The sequence below is a fragment of the Dendropsophus ebraccatus genome, chromosome 1 (assembly GCF_027789765.1).
Source record: "Dendropsophus ebraccatus isolate aDenEbr1 chromosome 1, aDenEbr1.pat, whole genome shotgun sequence".
Taxonomy (NCBI): domain Eukaryota; kingdom Metazoa; phylum Chordata; class Amphibia; order Anura; family Hylidae; genus Dendropsophus; species Dendropsophus ebraccatus.
In genome coordinates, this window is record NC_091454.1 from 174,994,496 (window position 1) to 175,013,329 (window position 18,834).

Below are 18,834 nucleotides of genomic sequence, written 5' to 3' on the forward strand. Positions count from 1 at the left end.
CGGGGGGTGGGGGGAAGGTCGCTTGGACCAGACGGGGGCGGTGCGGGCAGTCACCTGGGCCCTGCTGCTCCTTCAGCTCCCGCACCAATACCGGCGTCCCTGCACATGACGTGCAGCGCTCGTGCCGGGCCGCGCGTGTGTGTGTGTGCGCGCGCGTGCGAGCCTCTGACAGGACGGGCGCAGGGACATAAAAGTACAAAAATACCGCCCTATGTACTATGTCTTACATTCGGGGTATGTCTTACTTTAGCCCAGCCCCCGAAAGTCCAACTATGTCTTACTTTCGGGGGTGTCTTACTATCGGGGAAACACGGTAATAGCGAATTATAATAGATCCATTTTGGGTGGTAGCCTGGGGCCCTGAGCTCCTGGGGGGGGGGGGGCATGCCCCCCAAACAGACTTATATTTCCAGTGGTGTATTGTCTCCTGGCTACTATTCTGGCATGACTTGCAAAAAAAATCCATCCAGCGTGTATGAGCGTGTTTGTGTTGCCATAGTTACAGTGGGGTAGGGGGCCCAAGCTGGTGAACAGCCTGGGGCCTATGGTAAAGTTAATCTGTCATTTGGCTATATGGAGGTATACCTGCAGGTATACAAACTGCTGCATGATGGTTTGTGACATTACATAGAGTTATACATAGTTATGTGAGAGGTTATATGGAGATATACCTGCTGCATGATGGTGTGTGACATTACATAGAGTTATACATAGTGGTGTGAGAGGTTATATGGAGGTATACCTGCTGCATGATAGTGTGTGACATTATACAGAGTTAAACAGGCAGCATATTGGGCATATTGGTATGTGAGGCTATATGGAGGTATACCTGCTGTATGATGGGGTGTGGCACTATAAGGGGGTATATGTGCTGTACAGTGGTAGGTAGGCTGATATGGAGATATACAGGCTAGATGGTGGTGTGTGAGGTTATATGGAGGTATACAGGCTGCATGGTGTTGTGTGAGGTTATATGGAGGTATATGGGCTGCATGGTGATATTTCACACCACACAGGGGGCTTAAACATGCTCACATAGAAAGTGGAGCACTTGACTATAGTAACAAATCAATTGTTAGCAATTTGACATTAGGCAATATAATAATTCAGAGAGAGTTAAGATTAATATAGTTTCCCTACAATCTTATGGAAAAACACATCATATTCTGATATCATGGCGTAGGTCAGCTTGGCTACAATGTCACAACACCTGTACTTTTGCTCCCATGAAGAATTATTGGTCCATTACTGTCACAACAATGTAGTTATGTGTAACTGTACTGAGCTATAGTGTTACAATACAACTGTACAGCATAAGGTCTGTTCTGTGCTGCACTGTGACTGAGGAAACATATTGGATGTCATATGTTCTCAGCAGGATGCTGTCCCTTAATGTCATGTTGCGTCACCAGATAATCTGACAATCTGTTATACATGTACATGTTATCACTTAAATACAAGACACTGTATCGATAATCACTGTGTCTATTCAACTTTTCCACCTTCTAATGCCGAGCCGGAAAACTGCAGCTATAGTAGACCGAATAAGAGATGGTAATAAAGATTTACCTAATCCGAATGCTACAACATTTTGCGAAGGGATTTCATCTTTCTAACTTGAGTGCCTCTCTTTAGTTTTAAACACATTTAATTTATTGGATGGTAACAAAAAATCTTTATGTTTTTGTTTAGAAGCTCGATGAAATGGCTCAGTAAGTCTTCTGCACTGTTCCAAATACTGCACAGCACAGATGGTACCAAAGCTTGGCAGAATTTTGCATTGTTGACCATTATATTGTTGAGTGCTTGTCCAAGCTAGAAGTGTTTCTGTCGCCTGCTTAGCTCTGAAACAGCTTAATGTAACATTCTGTAAAGTTGACAACATCAATAAGTATTTGCGCTCCTTTATTTATGAAGCTGCTAATGTCCTTTCTATCACGACCAGTCACAAAAAAGGTGCAAAAATGAATCACAATGTGCTAATGACTCCATCTGCTTATCCATCAATTAGTAGGAGCCGGAGGATAAAGCATATGAATACATATTACAGATGTTTATATATCAGATTTTTCTAAGTTCTGTACTGAACAACATAGCTGTTTTCTAAGTAACAGCTACAATTCTAGCCAAAAGAATGACTATGAATATGCCTACAAGCGTATAATGGGCACCGTGATGCCAGGAGTCATTAACTGGAAAAGTTCAGGCAATGGCAGATAATCAGGAGAAGAACCTGCGCCAAGTCCTGGAGTAGGAGTGTGGAAACATAAGAGCTACTTTATGTGAGACGCATGGTATAAGGCGATCCATGGCAGATTAGGTGGAAATGGGGAAATAAAGGGTGAAATTATTCTGTTTGTATTATTCACTGCCTGATGCTTTATAGGATGGAGGATGGGTGGATAGCATGGAACCACAGCTGACTTTATCCTCTGTCTTGGACATCTTATCTGCACATATTTTGCACTATGAAAGCCAATGTCAGTGAAAATTACTGTAATATATAATAAAAAAATTTACAGATACAACTTTGGGGGAGATTTATCATTTCCCGCTCCTGTGGGCTCACTCAGCTGCCGGATGCTGTGACTAGCACTTTAACTGTCTGTCTATCTATCTATCTATCTATCTATCTATCTATCTATCTATGTAGTAGCAAAAAGGAAGCAGCACTGCTGGTCTTGTATGCAGTCTTGGTGCCAGCGGATCTAGATCTTGACTTCAGACCAGAAGATGTATAGAGCATCTACAGCAGTCCAGCGTTGTATCAGGTAAAACAACTGTGCTTTATCTAATAATAATAATAATTATTATTATATTAATATTTATTTATTTGTATAGCGCAACAGATTATGCAGCAGTTTTCTTTTTGTCAAAACATAGTGCAACACTTCAAGTGTGACATTTCAGTGGCTTGGTGCCACCATCTTCAAACGTCTATCTATCTATCCATCCACTATGCTTCCACCATCTCAAAAAGAGCAGCATTAACAGCACGTCCTGCAAAATGGTGAAGTGCCCAGATTCGGTGAATTTTTATTAAATAAAAAAAATGTACAAATTCATAAGCAATCATATTAATCATTGCCCTCTTAGCCCAAGGGATGGGCAACTCTCCAGCCATGGCTCTCTCTAGGTTTCCTCCACAGGGTTTTTTCCCTCGCCTGACTACTGGAGGGTGACAAGTCTGCTATTCAGTGTCATGTGATTTTAAATAAAATTGTGACCATGTGACACATGACTAAAAAGTGTTGTCTCTTTATTTTGTGTTATTTGTAGAGATGAGTGAACCTCGAGCATGCTCGAGTCCATCCAGACCCGAGCGTTTGGCATTTGATTAGCAGTGGCTGCTGAACTTGGATAAAGCTCTAAGGTTGTCTGGAAAATATGGATACAGCCAATGGCTATATCCATGTTTTCTACATAGCCTTAGGGCTTTATCCAACTTCAGCAGCCCCGCTAATCAAATGGCGAACAATCGGGTTCGGATGGACTCGAGCATGCTCCAGGTTCGCTCATCTCTAGTTATTTGGTTGCAATCATTTTGCTCACGAGTTAGGGGTCCACAACATATTGCAGAGTCATAAAGCCGGACATCTGCCCACCAAAGAAATACCACATTTGTTACATCTTTGGCACATATTCCCACCAAAGAAATACCTCATTTGTTGCATCTTTGACAGGGGAAAGGCTGAGATCTTTATCATCAAAACTCGAAATTCAGGGAAAGGATTGAGGCATAGACATAGAGCCCATTCACCTTACAACTTACATGGACAGTGCTCTGTTGAAGAGGTTGTTTAGGACACATCACACCTTTATCTGTACTAGAGTATGAATACTATAGTGTTGGTTTAACCCCTTAACAACGGCAGGCGTACATGTACGCCCCCACCGTACATGTATGCCCTGCCGGGGGAGGGGGGTGGGTCTGCGCTATAAAGCGAGCTTAGGAGCTGAACTCGCTTTATAGCGGGTGAGGATCCCATTGCACCAGATTGCAGATTTTACATATCTAATAAACTACAAAGTTCCTGAAAATGGCAAAGGGGATCAAGGTAAGAAACTTTCATTCATCCTTAGTGCCCTATGGGCTAAAGGGACAAAACAGAAGGTTAGATGCTTCTAATCTTCTGGTAGTTTCCCTTGAAGTGTGCTGCAAGATGTTACATTCAAGTTTATGGCAAAATAATAAATACAATACAAATACTATGTTATTTTTATTTTAAAAATTCCAGGAAAAATCCCTGTATAAAAAATAGGATAAAAAGCTTGAAATTTACGGCCAAAAAAACATAGTAAAGGTATGCAAAAGGGGCCTTAATAAATACCAAAACACTATTTTTGGTTTAAGCTTCAGACAATAAATAGCCAAACAAATGGCTTAAATGTTCTAGTTTTAAAGTGAAACTTTTCGGCAGAAGGGAATGTGACATTTCCATTGCGCATCGCAGGAAAGGCAACTTATTTCATGCCTCAGCAGACAGAATAGAGAGGCGTTATAGATTTTTCTATTAAATTCTTCAAATCACACAACAGTTGATTAGTTTTACCGTTTTACCTGTAATCCCCACTGCAGTAAATGCCAGGGATTCCTTAAAGCAACATTCCACCTTCATAGGAAAAAAAAAATGTTAGCCACGCTGTCATTTCTGCAGTATATTTGATGTCTTTGAATAAAGCAATTGCATGATATTAAAAAAGAAAAACATGGCTGCTTTCGTCTGAAACAGTGCCACTCCTGTGCAGGAGCTTTGCTCAGCGCAGCTCAGCAACATTCACATAAGTGGTGCTACTTCTGGACGAAAGCAAACATTTAAAGAGGTATTGTGGAAAATAGATCTAATATTAATAAAAGCAAAATCCAGACGTGTTTTCAATATAATAATGTGCTCTATTGAAGTCAATGGGAAACTGTCCGGCAGTGAGCAACAACATATGCTCATGCTCATTATTTACCACCCGCTTTTGCAAAAAACATCCATTTCTTTTTTTTTTTCCACCAGTTTCTTTCCCTATTGCATTATTTTTACTCATAACTACAGCCATATTTTGGTGTTATTTTATTGTGTGTGAACATAGCCTAAACGTGCCTAGGGGGCACAAGAAAGCTGCACTTCCACCTATCTCTTGCCAATGCCATTCTAATGGTGCTTGCTCTTGCTGTCAATAATTCCTCTTTTCCACCCTGACTGATTTGCTGAATGGGCTTTTTCTGCAAGGTTGTAAAACATACATATTTCAGAAGTGGTACTGCTTTAAAACACTCATTTATTTTTCTGTTTTACACTGTGTAAATTAAATGTTACCTCTTAGGACTCTAGAGAGCCCTTTATGCCCCTGTCACGGCCTCCCTGATAAAAGCTGCATGTAAACAGAGACAGCAGTTTATTTTTTTTTTACTGTGACTATAAAGTCCCTTTTCAGGAGACATTGTGGTCTTTACGCTGTCTTTTCATCTTTTCAGCAGATATTGCGGTCTTCACGCTGTCTTTTCAGGAGATATTGCGGTCTTTACGTTGTCCTGCTGTTGATCACACAGCTTAGCTCCATTTACTGTTTCCAGGACTCTAATGAGAAGATACTTCAGGGTAGATTCACATGTGCCAGATTTCCTTGGCGATGATTTCTTTGCCTGAAATCTGTCCTATATATCTAGATGTTGTTTGTAAAGATCACATACTGCAGAAATAACCCTATTCTGATGCTTGAATTTTAAGTCAGAAATGGGAATCTGCCACATGTGAACATAGCCTCAGAGTTCATACTATGGTTTAGCCAACAGATGCCATTAAAGTGACTCTGTACCCACAATCTGTCCCCCCCCCCAAACCACTTGTACCTTCGAATAGCTGCTTTTAATCCAAGATCTGCAATTGATGCAGTTATTTCCCTAAAAAACAACTTTTAAACTTGCAGCCCTGTGTCAAACTGCCGTGGCTTACAGTATCTGTGCCCTAACTTTACACCACCGCTGACCACGAGAATGAGGGAAGGTAGGGGAACACAGAGTTGAGGATGACAGGAAGCGTTCTCACAGACTTTCTTTAGAAGTCTGTCTCAGAAGAGCGCACAGAGCGAGAAAGAACATGCTGAGCTCTTACGCTATCTAGGGATGGGTAGGGCACTAGGAAATCAACTAATCAAGAAAACCGTTTGACACATAGACATGCAAAAGTTTCTAAGTCACAGTGCACATTTAATGCCCTCTGCTAAGATGGTAACAGAAGTTCTTTTGCACATAAGAAAGCAGCAGCATTATATATGATACATGGTGTGTGGGTGTGTGTGTGTGGGGGGGGTTCTTACAGACTTTGTACTGAGGTCCAGGGGTTCCCTGTTACATCTCTGAGGATTACAATGCTTATTGAACTCTCATTTGACTGATGGTAACTATTTGTTTCTGATACCAAGTGTTGTTTTTTTCCATTTGTCTTGTGGTATATTTACATCTCACCATAAATTTAAAGGGACCCTACAGTAATACCTTTTACTACGGTTAGTGTCAGGTTATAGTATTTGTGCTATTATTGCATCTCTGTCAGATTCATGGTAATGGGGCAGACACATGTAACGGCAGACATTTTGGAAGAAATTTTTTTTTTATCCTATAAAACCCTTTAATTTGCAGATGAATACATTAAAAAAAAATAATAATAATTGAGAAGAACATGGAGCTAAAACACGGACTGTATAAGGCACATTTATATGCCCAGAGATGTAGATAAAATCCCTGTAACAAAATCTTTTCAGGGCTCTCGTTCTAACCATGGATGGATTCCCTTTCCACTGTTCCTAATGGTGACATACTGTATAAAGTCTGCACGCAGCAAAAGATATTGGTTGGTATATTCATATGTTTGTCACTTTGAGGTTTTTTAGATATGCGTTTGATCCCACACATTGGAAGCTTTATCTATTCCTGTTAAAATACTTCTGCCTTTGATTGTGTCTGTAAACAAACAAATTCTGCTTTGCTGCAAAGCTAATCCCTAAAGGCAAGAAAATACAAAGGGAGCACATCGCTTTATCTTTGCCAGCGTAGTGCCAGGCAACCATGAAATTATGATACTCAGTGATGTTACTGCAGAATGGCAGCATAATGTGAGCTCTTATGTTCTGACCTGCATTGTTAATGAGCTTCAATGGGACCTGAGCGATAAATCAATTATGAATCATAAACGCAATTACACAGGGTGATTGTCATGAAACTGAGATACTGAATCATTGATGGGGACAGCAAATGGTTTGCACTGTGTTTATTTTGACATGGAAGTAGAAATAAGTTGTCTCAACCAATTAAAGGTGTTTTCCGGTACAAAAAATTTGCGACAAAAAAATTGAAAAACTTGTGGGTACCTCTGATATGTAAGGAGTTCCAGTCCCACTGCTGCTCTCGTGTGTTCAGAGCGTTCTTCCTGCACGTGACTAGAAATGGCATCATTTGCACAATGTAAGGCCTTTTTCACTCATTCTTATTATTTTTTTCTGTCTGGTATCTTTGTCCACAATTTTTTTTACACGTTTTGCTAAATCATCCACGCTCTGCAGTCATCTGCAGTGCATCCTTATTGTCTCCATATTTGTAAATCTGCAAAGAAGAGGTAGATGGAGCTGCACATTGTGGATGCTTGAGTACATCAATCTGTAAGCAATCAACAATTTGCATGGACCCAATGATATGTATTGGTGAGTCTTGCACCAGCATGAATCCATATCAAATACCAACGTATGCAATTCCTACCTGATACCCAGGATGTGTATATGTATTTGGTCAAATATGCTTATAGCATAAGGTAGAGTAAGCACAACAGCACCTTTATGTAGCACCTCCACTAGTACTATAGTGAAAAGATGGTGTTTTATTACCATAGAGGTGTCATAGAGGAGTGGCCCAGGCACTGCAGCACCCCTAGCTGCAGCAGCTCTCCTCACTTAATTTTCTAATCCTTTTTTCTTCTTAATGGAAGTGTCTTTCCATGTCAATTGTGAAGCATGCATAGTGAACTGACCATGTATGTGCTGCTATTGATGACAAGAGCCACAACTGTCCATCAAATAGGGAGAAGCAGGGAAAGTGAACGGGAAAATGTAATAAGACCTGGCACACCGCAGTGCCTGGGCCATGCCTCTAACTACACTTTGGCCTGGTAATAAATGATAATTTTTCCACTCTAGCACCAACAGATGTTCTACATAAAGGTATTACAGCTTATGCTATATGCACATAATATTACATATCCTGGGTGACAGGATATTTGTGTAAAGAGGTCAGTCAAGTGTGATGGGTTTTCCTTTAAAGAACTCATTGCAGACCATAGCAGAAACATTATCTTACATAGGAAACAAGGTGGAATACAATGCAGTATAGAAAACAGTAGTACTCTGTGAAATGCAAGTATGTTCTGCAGATGGACTGGTCACTAGTAGATTATGCCGATGATTTTGCTGGTGTACCAAATTACCAAACTACCTTAGATTTGCACGGGGTGTTTCATGTAAAGAGGGATGTATGAGGTTTATTCTCCATACATACCAATTAAGAAATTGCGGCTCCGAACAAAACTGTGAAAAAACTTTGTGGTTATAGGTATAAAAAGAAGCAAAGTACATGGGAATGTATACAAAATGTGGTTTTGGAAAACCGCCAGAGCTATAGCAGTCAATAACCTTTCACGCCATAAATCAGTATTATTGTCATCTTACGGCCCATATATAAAGGAAACAAAACATAAAACACTTGGAGAGCACATCTAATGGGATCAAAGGGCAGGCAGACACCAGTAAATAACCTGTTACACCTAACTGAGGAGAGCAGGAAGCCACACTGTAGTCCCAGAACACTCAGTCAAATCCTCCAGTGCCATGTCCTGTTCCAATGTATCCTTATACACAGGCCAGTGAATAAACAATTGCTTTATTGAAATTTCATAAAAATACAGTGAGACACACATTTCTGGGAAGCAACACATTTCTAGGACGTTCCCGTCATCAGGACTTTATTTGTACACTTGGTACATCCATTCAGATGATTACTTTCCACAAACCTCCACTTGTCCATTTCCGTAATTCTGGAAATGACAAGCAGAACCTGACCCTTCTCTATCCTTCCATGGTGCAAAGAATAGACGTAACATTGCTAATCTAAAATCCCTATGTCCCTGCTACTCTGTTAAAGGGGTAGTCCAGAAAGTAACAACAAAAATATATATGTATATAGTAAATAAATTGCTTTAGTAAAGCTTCAATTACAATCACTATAACTCCATTAAAGTAAATGCAGATATTTTTTATCTATGTATTTACTATAATACGTTGAGTGGCACTAGTAAAGGGTGACATGGGCCTTTCTTCTGTCACCCAAGTTGTGTTGGTAACTGCAGGGCTGTCCAAGTCCTGGTCCCTGCTTTTTCACTTCTGGGTAAGCACTGCTGCACACACACAGCACTACTGATACAGAGCAAGGCAACCTTTCCCATGTACTTATCTTCTTAGTAGAATTGAATACAGTACTCTAAGGGCCCTATTACACGGGACGATTATCGTGCGAAAAATTGTTAAATCATTCGAATTTAAATGATAATCGTTCTGTGTAATTGCATTGCAGGCAACGATCGAAAAATCATTCGTATGTCGTTGATCGTTGATTTAGATCTGAACCTAAAATTATCGTTAATCGTTCGCTGTAATTCCACGTTCGTTCGCTCAACTTCCGCACTTTTTCACTAATCGTTCAGTGTAATAGCACATTGCCCATTGTTTTCCTGAGATCAGAAGGAATAAATGATCGCAATAACGATCGTTTCTAGCGACTATCATTCTGTGTAATATGGTGAACGATTTCAGGTTAACGATAAACAATCTTGTTTGCGATCATTTATCGTTAGTCGATAATCGTTAAAAATCGCTCCGTGTAATAGGACCCTAAGGAGGCTGTCTGTCTAGAAGCCTCTGCAGAATGAGCCGTGATTACTATAGTAATAGTAATATACTACTATACTAGACTACTATAATAACCACCGATTGATCTGCAGAGGCTGTCGTGCACACAATAAAGTTATATTATAATGTGATCTTGCAAAATGTTGCATGTAGCAATTTTTTGCCAGCATTACTTATCAAATGACGGACACATGCAGAAACCCTGACTACTTCATTAAAGACAGCAGGATCTGTTTGGCTTTGTTGATACAGTGGTTATGGCATGTACACTAAGGAGTCTCCCAACTCCTGAAAATATTAGAGTATAAAATAACATGCGCCATTAGAAAGTATTATGAGTCCCACATGGTGAATGTGGGTGAAAAACACGTCACGTCACATCTGAGATAAAACTCATAAGTCCCATCTATGACAAAATGGTAAAGAGGAAATCTACAGATCAAGGTGCAAAAAATGAGCCCCCAAATAGCTCTGTAGACATCAAAATAAAAAGAAGATTGGACACAGCGGGGCTGAGCTGAGTGAGCTTGGGACTGCTGTGTCTCCATCTGACATGTCTGCGAGAGAAAGGGGCCAAACTTCAAAAGAAAGCAATTTTATTAATGCAAAGCATTTGCAAAATTGCTTTCTTTTGCATTTCCCATGATCTAAGAAAAGTTTAGGTGATAGGAATACCCCTTCAATATGCTTTTCCTTTTTTGGCCCAAAAATTATTTATAAAAAAAATCTTTTTTTCTCTCTTGTCCTGCTCTACTTTCTTTCATTCTTCTCTCTTGTTTTGTTTAAGAAAATTTCCTTCTTGCTTTGTTATCACTGCCAAATATCTGCTGTCTTGGGTGAGAAATGTCTGAACAAATGGTGCGAGTTATTCCAGCATGTGAATATTATACTGGAAGCCTGCTGTAAGTCTGGCTGCATGGCATAGTTTAAATATGACAAAATGTTTAGACAAAGGCTTATGATTTAGTCAGGAATGAAGTGGAAAGTAAAAGACATAGGCCCCTGCAAAACCGTGTTATATTAGTCAAGGGGACATGTTTTCCTTACCATACGTTAGTAGAAATAGCTAAACAGATCTGTAACTAGAGGTTCCTTCCTTACAGTGGACACTTTATGCTTTGCTGCTTCACATAGGAAAGTCAATCAACATTTCAGCACCCTGCCTCAAAGTAGATGGTTCATAAAAGCAGTGACACCAGTGAAATTGGAAAATATGACCCCGGAATTAGAGGTGGACCCTTAAAAAGTGACAGCAGAGCGGTTATTAAAAAATAAAGTTTTCTTCTTTTCATTCCCGAAATCTGCTCTTTGCTTTTTCTGTTATCAAGGGATAATTTAATATCTATAAAAATGCTACCTGTGGCCGGAATTAAAGGGAAACTCCAGGCAGAGGTTAAAAAAATGAAACTTCTGCAGAAGCATATAGCATTCCTTACCTGTCTATCCCAGTTTTGAAACTACCAAAAATCCATTTGTTTGGGGGTTTTTTTGTTCTGTATTGTGTTTCTGTCCTACCTGGTTGAGCAGTTCCCAGAATGCAATGCTTTCCCTCAGCTGATCCCGGTCCCCCACCCATCACAATCAGTAAAATTAGTGCTGCATCTGCTTCTGGCCGGTCAGAGATGGTTAGTCACTCAGGGAATTGGGGGATCCAGCCAAGCCTCCTGTGACATCACGCCCTGCCCCCTGCCTGCATCATCAGCCTGTCCTCAGCAAACACACACAATGTGAAACAGAGGCATGGAAGATTTGTCTCCTAAGGGGGGATAGCAGAAGGAGCAGGAGACAATGTGAATTGGCACAGGGGCCATTTTCTTCACTTCCTGGATTTCTATCAGCTACCAGTATGGCAGAACCGCACAGATACAGTAATACATTGTATAGACACATCTATATAACTTTTAATGTACTTTTAATAGGAAAAAAGTTTTTCCTATCTGGAGTTCCCCTTTAATGAACATGTTAGATAGTGAACTATAGATAGTTCAGACATGAGTCTAAATGTTGCTCAACATAAATAACTTCCTCAAAATTTTAAGAAAGTGAGTATAAGACATAGGTGTATTCATATTCAGTGACTCAGGAGTCAAGTGTAAACCCTGTTGTAGCGGCAATTAGAGGTAAAATTACTCCTCAAAACATACTTTAGGAGTATTTTTAGCCAAAGGGGAGTATGAAATTGGTATCAATACAAATATACAATATTTAGACATACATGTTAGGAGGTATCTATTTATGCAGGGAAACCGTTACTATAACTTAGTACTATACACTAATAGTGATTCTAGGCAATTTTACATTTATCTTACTTTTAAATATATCTGATATTAATGAAAATACCCGATACACAGAAAGATATTACCAATGACACCCTACATAATGCCTAAATACTACTGCTATAGCATGACCACTTTCATTACCACTACAGACCATATAGACCTTATAAGAGATTACAGTACAGTTATATCCAGTGACTTAAGTTCCCCATACACTTTAGACTTAAAGCGTAACTGTCATTTCAGGGCCATTTTTCTGAAAACATTAAATATCAACAGTATAAGCGATTTTAAGAAACTCTGTAATAGGTTTTATGTACTAAAAGAGTTTCCTTCTGTACTGAAAAGCAATTTCCCAGCCTCCCCCCTCACATTAAATGAAGCAGGATTTCTGTCTCCATTATGTAGCTATGGAGAGGGGAGGGGCTGTTAGGAGTGACTGAGCACGGAGGATTTCTGCAAAGCACAACACCCTGCAATCTTCTCTCAGTAAGTTTATAGATTAGCACTGACCTTTCTGACACCTGAATTTAGCGTTTTAGGTGCCCAGAGAGTCTACAAACAGCTGACCTTCATGTCACCTCTTCCTTCTCCCTCATCTCCCTCAGCCCCTCCACCTTCATAGGCTTACAATGGAGAGAGCAGAGCCCGTCTTCACTGGCTTCTCTGTAATGAAGACGTGTTTGCCTGATAATGCACAGATAAGAAGTCAGGGGGGGGGGGGGGCTGGGAGATTGCTTCTTGAGTACAGAAGGAGGCTTTTTTGGCTGATGAAACCTATTACAGAGTTTTTTTAAATCGCTTATACTACTGATTTCTGCAATAAAAAAAAACATGACAGTTACGCTTTAAGTCGGCCGAACACACTGCTCAATGATAGTGAGTAGTGATAGGGTGTTGGCTGGGATGGAAAATAATAGCCCCTTTTGTTCAGAAAGAGATAAGCTGCAGCAAAAGCGCTCTGGCTGCGGCTTTCCCTTCCCTATGGAGAGCAGGAACTCTTGGCTGAATTCTGTTTATAGGAAGGATGGTTGTGTTGGTCCAAATCATTTCTTCAGACCATGACTTTCCATGATCTCTCCAGAACATGCCAGACAAACACTTCCCTTTCTTCCTACTCCCTTTTCTCACACAAAGTGCCCTAAACAGTAATAATACACCTTTTGGTGTCTCACATAGAAATATAGTTAGGTAAGTAGGTTGGGGGAGAGGTAGATCACTCCAGGTACACCCAGTAAGTAATTTCCCACTTTAGGTATGTCTGCCCAGTGGATATTCTTCCCCACTGGGTAGATACCCCCTGTAGCTGATTTGTCCCATAAGACAGGACCCTTCCATAGGTAGCATCCCCAATAGCCTGGTCCCCCCTGTAGGTTGTCTCTCTAGTAGACAGTCTTCACATCATAAGTAGTATGCCCAGTAGCCAGGTCCCCCCTGTGGGCAGTATCCATGATAGTCAGGCCCTCCAAATAGGTAATATCCTAAGTAGCCAGCACCCCCCATAGGTAGTAACCCCAGAAGCCAGGTCTCACCATGTATGTAATTTCCCCAGTAGCAAGATCCCCACACAGGTAGTTTCTACAGATGTCAGGTCTTCCTCGCAGGAGTGATGTCTAGGTGCTATATGCACCATTATGAAATCATCTTTTTAAAATAGCTTTATCATAGGATATTGGCAAACTCAGAAGAAGAAATTGCATTACTAGATCATGGTTTGGACATTTATTCATGTAACAAGTTATTTACTTTTACAGTGGGATATTAAATGCATAATCAGATTGGTACATAACCTCCCAAAAACAGCTTAGTCCATTTCTCCAAGGATATTAATTTCCTGAATTTTGTAGCCTTTAATTGCCCTTTCAAATATTTAATCTGGTGTCCACATTGAGGCACTTTACCCATATATTAGAAATACTTCTCTTCATTTCACTTTTCATAGTGCCTTTCATTAGACTCAAGTACCTAAGAGATCTTCCTTGCTTCCGGGGAGTTTTCCATAACTAAATTAAATTTTATGTCTAAAATGGAAGATTTGAGATTTTGAAATGAGAACGTTTGCTTTGGTAAATACTTCTAGAGAAAGTAATCATTTTGATGGCTGGAATTTCTTCAAACTCATTAGTACTCTCCTAACAATTTTATAAGAAGAGTACTAGATACACTTTTTTTTTTATTTATATAAATTCCCAGCAACCTAACAAAGATCCAATGCCGTCCTCCGTGCTTGCTGTGGGGTCGTCCTGTGCTGTCAGAAATCTGCCCCGGCAAAGTTCTGCTGCCGGAGTGTTCCCGGTCACTGTGTGAAGTCGCGAAGACCCAACAGCATCCTTGGTTACCAGGGTCACGTCACTGCACTTAGTGTGTGGTGGGAAACAGTTGTGCTGCTGCTGTATTAGGCTGACTGGCATTATCCTGCCAGTCAGAGTGCTTATTGCCCAGGTGTGTTGGAGGTGATCAGAGGTCCGGTCCAATCAATCTCTGGACCGGATCTCAAAATCTCCTATATAGTGAGTGCCTGACCTTCTTTCCATGCCGGTTATTGAGCCTTGTCTCTTGCCTGTTTCTCTTGTCTCTGCTATTTATCTCACTGCTCTGACCCTGCCTCGTACTTTGACTATTCTTGACCTATCTTTTGGATTACATTTTGGTACTGCACTGCCCATTGGTTGTTACCAGGACTGATTGACCCTTCTTTTGTGTTTGTACTTTGTGTCTTGGTTTTTTGTTACACTTATCTAGACCAGGGACCATTGCCCAGATGCTCACTGTCGCTTAGGCCAGATCGCGGCAAGTAGGCAAGGACAGTGGACGGGGCTGAGCCTAGGGTCCACTGTCCGTGTCTTTTCTTCAGCTTTCTGTCCTGACAGTTGCTTACCTATGTTCACACTAGGGAATAAGATCATTACTTATGATTTGGTTTATTTATATAAGGTCCGAATGTTGTACCAAATAAAGAAAAGGATTTTACGCATGATAATTAATCATTAGGAAAGAAAGCTAATTAAACAGGCAATCTGTTAAATGGTTTATTATAGTAAAAATAATGATAGTGCTAGGTAGAGCTTAAAGCTATATTTAGACTTTTATATTTAGAATTTTTACTGTCAATTCAATTAACTTCCTGTACCTCTACATGATTCCTAAATGTTTTCTTAAACTGAATATTTACCAAAAGTAGCTGCTTACCCCGGAAAAAAAAATATTAAGTTTTGGCCACACAGTTTCTTGCTTCTCTTTACTCTGCTGTTCACTGCCTGTTAGGGGAATCCTGTCTCTACTAACCGAGGGACCCAGAACAGAAAACAGAAAGAGGGGTGGGTTTTAGCTACTGCTGAGTGCAGTTAGTGTAACCCCTTTTGCTGCTGCTGTTTCTTTAATTTCTGCTGACATTGTACCTTGCAAAGCTCATACATCTGTAGTAGTTGTGCTGTAAATCATCCCCTAGTACAGTGCCAGTCTGTTCAGCCCAGTTCATTTCACCAGCACTATGTCATGGCATAGTAGGAGGGAGTAGGTGTTGTGATTGCACCACTTTCAAGAGTTTTAAAAAAATCTTTTTGAAACGACATGTATATTTGACGTTCTTGTGAGGGGAGAAGTTTAACATTCCTGAGATATGCAAATAAGCAGCAAGTGCCCAATCACCAGAGATTCGCACCATCATCTTCACCTACCCATCTCCTTTAACGGCTGGAGTATAGTGGATCTGCTGAATCTCCGCAAGTGATGGTGTAGGCCACACCAGGGAGCGGAGTCCAAGGGGCCACTGGTCTTCAGAAAAGCCTGCCACAAGGCAGGCCGGACTTGCTGCAGTAGACGACCCAGACGGTCGCTATCCCTGGTGCGACTTGCTAATGAAGGTGGCAGCGTGAAGTGAAGTACAGGAACATGACACTACACTGCACCACACTACTGCTACTGCAAAGTCAGGGACAGGCAGACAGGTCAGGGAACCAAAGTCGATAGAGAAAGGATGGGTAGTACTGGCAGCAAAAGGATTGATGGTGATATTTCTTTATTTCTTCCCCAATGATGCAGAGGACAGGTCCAAGCAATTCTAAGATTTAACGTCTTTTCTGCTGTACAGGGTAATCAGGACCCAGAAATTTATTACCTATGACTATTGGAATGGATCAGGAAATTGATTTTGGTTTCAGCTAATCACATGGAAAAATAGAGCCACTCATTGTGACTGGCTTATGTATTGCATGCCAAATAGACCCAGGAGTTTTCTTTGCCTTAGACACATCCATACTTTCTTAAAGGTATATTCTCATCTTGACTATAGTCCTGTAGGGTATTTTGCAAATACAGTACATTCATTTTGCCAACTTGCCTCCTTCTCCTGATTTGCTGCTCTTTTCCTCCCCGTTTTCTAGGTTCCAGACCGCGATTCTGCTTTAAAACAGTGGTCTGACTGGTGTATATGTGTCTATACAGTAGCTTTATATATATATATAATATATATATATATATTATATACACACACACAGTGGTACCTTAGTTTAAGAGTAACTTGGTTTAAGAGCGTTTCAGTTTAAGAGCTCACAGTTTTTCAAAATTGTGACTTGGTTTAAGAGCATTGCTTTGGTTTAGAAGCTCCCTGTGCTGGGTGGGAGCGCGAGTGGAGGAGGGGCATGGTCTGCATAGCGGGGTCTACAGCCCTGTACTCTGAACCTGGAAGTCTCCTTCACCTTCCAAATCATAGCAGATCCACTTCAGGCTTGGGCTTACATCAGAGGACAGGACAGTGGAGGTAATCTCTCCATAGCTGTAACCCCTCTCTCTCCGGACAGAGAGTGCTGCATGTATGTGCCCACATCTGCCCTGCTCATTCCTTCATGCTCCCTGCAGTCTCTGTCAGCCCTTGTGTTTCCCATCCTCTCCATTACTGTACAATAACTTATAATATCACATATTCTGCTGTTTCTGAATGTTTGTTTCATTTGTTTTACATGTTATTCAGAATAATAAATCATTACTTTTGGGGTGTGGAACCAAATGTCTACATTTCTATGATTTCTTATGGGAAAATTTGCTTTGGTTTAAGAGTGGATTTGGATTACACGAACCAACTTGTAAGGGCCAAAAGCCCAAATCACATCCAATAACACCTACCACTGAGTAAAACGTAACTTTTAATGGCCTTCAAATAGAAAATAATACGTATAAAGTTGTGCTCATTAAAATCACATAGCTCCCCTGTGGGGCTGTGCGGTTTATTTTAAGTGCATTGCTCTCATAGCCCAGTTAGATAGTACTAATACTACTAGTTAGTCAGTAGTCTGCAGCTACTATGACTATATAAATATAGGTACAATACACTCTGGTAGGCTAGGGGAGCTATAAGATTTTTACTCAATGGTAGGTGTTATTGGATGTGATTTGGGCTTTTGGCCCTTACAAGTTGGTTCGAGTATTGATACCATCCATATTACCTACCTTTAGGGCACATTAGTTTTGGTTGATTTGGTTGATTTAATTTTATACTATATCTACATATCCCCCAGCCAGACCGCTGCTTTTAGAGCAGAGTGATGGTCTGTAACCTAGTAACCTAGGCAACAAGCTGTCAACAATAGGAGGGAAAGAGCACCATATCAGGAGAAGGAGACAAGTTTGCTAGATAAATGTATTTGCAAAAAAATATAACTTGATGGGTCCTTTGAGATTAATTATAACCCCTTAACGACATCAGGCATAAGTATACGCCCCCGCAGGGTGGGCTTTAACGCAAACGGGCGTATACTTACGCCTGATGTTTCCCCGATCGCTGTGTGTTCACACACAGCGGTCGGGGAAGATGGCCTGCTATAATGTATAGCAGGCCATCTCTGCTCGTCGTCACGGGGGGTGATTAACCCCTCCCGTGCTGACGATCGCTGCTATATGCTGATAAATACAGATCAGCATATAGCAGCTGGTGACCCGGAAAGCAATGGCGATTGGTGCTGTCCGAGATAGCACCAATCGCCATTAGTGTACTGGGGGAAGATGGCGCCGATGCCACCTCCACGATCGCCGTGATAGGCCGGCCAGTACCGGCCGGCCCATCACGGCAATCAAAGTGTAAAAAAACTGTTAAATCGGGTTCTGCACCCCTCAGCTAGGTAGCTGAGGGGTGCAGAACAGGTGTGTGTGGTGCAGGTGTACCATACTCACCTGATCTGGCCGTCCGGAGCGAAGATCTGCGGTCCGCGCCGTCCTCGCGTCTTCTTCGCTTCACTTCCGGGTTCAGTTGTCCAGCGTCGGAAATCTTCGGAAACGCTCGGGTTCGGCGGGTCTCGGCAATCTCCGGCAGCGTCGCTCTACTGCCCCCTAGCGGCTGATCAGTGAATATCATTCACTGATCAGTTGCTTTGGGTTAAAAAGATTTTTTTTTTTTTTTTTCGCCCTAACGCCGCTGAGTGCTGATCAGCATCGCACGTAAGTGCGCCGCTGATCAGCAACTCCTCCTTTTTGGCGTAGGGGCGTTTTCCCCCCCTATATCCTACCGCCACTGTCTGCTGATAAGTGCCGCACATAAGTGCGGCATTTATCAGCAGCTCCTTTCTTGGCGTAGGGATATTTTTTCTTACTGTCAAAAAAACACGTAAAAAACCACTACACTACA

The 18,834-nt window shown here is 41.1% G+C and overlaps 1 protein-coding gene across 4 annotated transcripts in view; it reads right to left on the reverse strand.

Moving 5' to 3' along the window:
• Positions 1-7,422: 7,422 nt before the first annotated feature.
• LOC138780350 (max-binding protein MNT-like) overlaps positions 7,423-18,834 on the reverse strand; it is a 138,122-nt gene continuing 126,710 nt past the window's right edge. For all 4 annotated transcript variants that reach the window (XR_011361228.1, XM_069956706.1, XM_069956703.1 and 1 more), the window contains one exon: positions 7,423-7,591. The gene's annotated coding sequence lies outside the window, so the exon portion shown is untranslated. The remainder of the gene's footprint in view (positions 7,592-18,834) is intronic.